Here is a 3,505-nt window from a genome sequence, read left to right as displayed (position 1 = left end):
ATGGAATAAATTGATACCAGCCAGATATGTTTGTATGCTGGAGGCCCGGATCTTTGTTACAGTGTGACAGTGCGTGATGAAGTTGCACATGGACATGGCGTCCAGAGAGGGAAATGGTGGATGATAAGTGGCGTGGTAATTCTTGAGGGAATTCCAGCCGGTGAGGTAAGCAGATAGCGTGCTTGGCGCTAAACTGAAGGATGGCTTCTTGGGAGGTGCGAGTGAGGTTTGCCAGATGAGGATTTAATTGAATATGGTCGCTGAAAACGATGGGATTGGTGTGGGATGGACATCCGAGTCTGGAGCCAAGCGTCTGCACTTCTGGAAAGAGAAGCGGGAGAGTGAGTCAGCAATGGCGTTGTGGTGACCGGGAATGTGTGATGCACGGAGGATGAATTGATGCTGAGCAGAGATGAGAGTGAGTCAGCAGGAACGGCCTTTATTGATGATATCTACTACTGCTGTGTTGTCAGAGTGAATAGTGATGCATTTTTTGGACCATTCGTGTCCCCAAATAAGAGTGGCGATGATCACAGGATACAGCTCGTACAGAGCAGACGAGGGAGAGCATGACTCTGCGTCGAGGGACTCGAACTCGGAGGGCCAAGCAGCAGCAAACCACCTCCCCCCATAATACCCACCGAAACCTACAGAGGGAGCTGCGTCCATGTAGAGTTGAATGTCCTCGGGATGAGTGATGAAGTCATCATAGAAGAATGAGACGCCATTCCAAAATGACAGAAATTGCTGCCACATGCGCATTTCCATTTTACAAGTGTCGCCCAGAACCACGTGGTCGTGGAGAGAGGGAATGGATGCAGCTTGAGAAAGAAAGGATTTTGCCTGTGGAATTATGCGGATGGCATAATTGAGCTGCCCGAGGAGAGCGAGCAGCTGGCGTTTGGTGCACCTGTCTGTCAGGAGATAATTAGACAAGAGCAGCGAGATGCGCTGCACTTTCTCCAAGGGCAGTGAAGCCTGGAATGACAGTGAGTCCAGAGTGATGCCCAGAAACTCGATGGACGTGCCAGGTCCTGAAGTTTTTTCTTCAGACAGAGGGATGCCGAGGTTGGAAAATGCGGACGTGAGTGTAGTGAGACCGTGGCGAGGAGGTGAGGATGGAGGAGTCATGACAAGAAAATCGTTGAGGAGATGAAGCGCGTAGGGGAGCCTGTAATTGTTGGAGAGGATCTAGCATAGAGCCTCAGATAAAGAATCAAAGATTTTGGGACTGCTCTTGCAGCCGAAAGTGAGGCGCACAGAGAAGTAGTAAGCTCCCTTCCAGCAGACATCAAAGTAGCACCAGAAGTCAGGGTGAATGGGCAAGACCTTGAATGCGCTGGTGATATCGGCCTGTGACAGCCATGCCCCATGCCCTGCCAGACGGATCAGTGTCATGGCGTGGTCAATAGTGGCGTACTGCATGGAAAAATCCGGGCTGGGAATAAGGCTGTTGATGCTCGGGATGTCGGAGCCGTGTGGAGAAGACAGGTCAATGATCAGCCTCTTTTTCTCCGAGTATTTGCGTGTAGCGACACCGATGGGACTAATACGGAATACAGAGAAAGGAGGATGATCAAAAGGGCCTATCATAAATCCCTCAGTGACCTCTTTTGCCAGTAACGTGTCGACAGTGTCGGGCTCAGTGAGAGCGGACTGAAGATTGTGACATGTGTGGGAAGAATCGGGAAGCACCTCCATGCCAGGGTGAAAACCATGAGTGAAGCCAGAGATGAGAAAATTGACAAACTGCTTATCAGGGTGGTCACTGAGAGCAGCAGCGAGTGCACGTACCTTGATGGGCATGCCGAGGTGACGTTCTAGTCATGCTGCTGTGTTGGTGGGATTGTGGGGGCAGGTGGTCCTGGCGTGAGCGCCCCCGCAGAAGGAGCAGACGTGCAGAAGGCGGCAGCCGGACGAGTTACAACCCCACTGATTGAAATTATTGTACACCATCCTGCCGCCCTGATAGAGGATCGGCCGTCCTCGCTTGTCAACGCCCTTTGACACCGGCATGTTGACAGTGGGACGTGCGTCCTGGGCTCTGGGGATGACAGGAGGAGGAGGTGCAGCGGAAGACAGACAGTCGAAGATTGGGGCATTGCGTGGGGTGGTGGGGCAGGAGTGCAGTGGAGGAGCCATGATAGTGCATGTAGAGGCCGGGTGAGAGGGGGCGCCGCATAAGTCGCAGGAGAGGGAGGGACAACCTGCGAAAATGCGGCAGTATATTTCAGAATCAAGGACCCCCCAGTACGTCCCCTGATTTTGCTGCTGCAACCGGCCGGCAGCTTGTGCAGCGAAGTGGACATGGTAGTTATAAAATCCCACCCACCCAAAACGCAAAGCCATGTCCAGCACGATGGACAGGTAGTCGTCCAGCTCTGATCGACGGTAGGGATAAGCGGAGCAGATGATGTCACGAAAGAGGGAGAAAGCTACAGCAAACTCGACAGGAGTTAAGTCTTTAGACCTGGCTGGCAATGACTGCTTCAGTAGAACTGGACCGAGGACAGTCTGCAGTTCCCTGGGTTGACTACTGTCAAAAAAGGGATGGCTGAATGAGCTGGGCTAGGTCTACATAATAACCGGATAGTATTTGCTGGCGCAGTGAGTGCGAGACGGGTGAGGGGCGGTGGATGGCAGAGGATGGCGGAGCTGGTGGTGTGGCTGTGGCCAGAGTGTAGATGGCAGCAGAGTAAAAACATTAGGGTGTTGGGGAAGGGAGGGGGTAGGGTGGGAGTAGGGAAGGGATAAGGAGAGACACGTCGGAAAGAGAGTGGAAGGCAGTGAAACGCCTGCTGGAGGAGCCTGTTGTGCTGCAGGACGGGGCTCCTGGGCTGCGCTGCCAGCCGGACCAGGATAGTTGGAAGGGAGGGTAGAGGAAAAGGATGTGGGGATGGAGGATGTGTATGCACGGGGTGAGAGTGGAGGCCTGCGAGACAGGGAAGAGAAGAAGGCAGATACTGCACGTGACATATCTGCATCAGAGGGAGTAGGCACAGGGGGTGATACGACCTGACCCGGCTCGGCTACCGGCAGACTGCTGGAACGGAGTCGGAGGATCACCTGGCTCAAACGGGGAGTCGTACAAGTCGTCGGAGTCGGATCCGGACGGGTTGACTTGCAGCACATGATCCATCTTGGTGAGTACACGAAAAAACACACTCGCTTGAGATACGTAGGGTCACCAATGTTCGAGAGATCTGAGAGGCCTGTGGTAGTGCTGTGCTGGTATATATATATGTTAGTCAGGTAATTAGGGGAGTGGTTGAGGCGTGGTCCTGCTCCTGAACCTAAGTTAAACAATTAACTCCATTAAAAGGTGGAGCTGTGAACACTGCAGTCTGTTGATTGGTCAATAGCAGACAGTCACTCTGCTCAGGGCTGAGTTGTGGCTGGTTTTGAGGTTCATGTAACCACTGTTCGTGTAGAGTTTTATTAGTAAAATATAACTATATAATGAAAGGATGTTTTGCTGCCTCTTGCAGCAGCTGAAGTCGGAGAA

At 52.7% G+C, this 3,505-nt stretch overlaps 1 pseudogene; it reads right to left on the bottom strand.

Moving 5' to 3' along the window:
* Positions 1-243: 243 nt before the first annotated feature.
* LOC125884637 (uncharacterized) lies at positions 244-1,806 on the bottom strand (annotated as a pseudogene).
* Positions 1,807-3,505: the final 1,699 nt, after the last annotated feature.

This window comes from Epinephelus fuscoguttatus, linkage group LG24 (assembly GCF_011397635.1).
Source record: "Epinephelus fuscoguttatus linkage group LG24, E.fuscoguttatus.final_Chr_v1".
NCBI classification, from domain to species: Eukaryota; Metazoa; Chordata; class Actinopteri; order Perciformes; family Serranidae; genus Epinephelus; species Epinephelus fuscoguttatus.
This window is presented reverse-complemented; position numbering and strand designations above follow the sequence as displayed.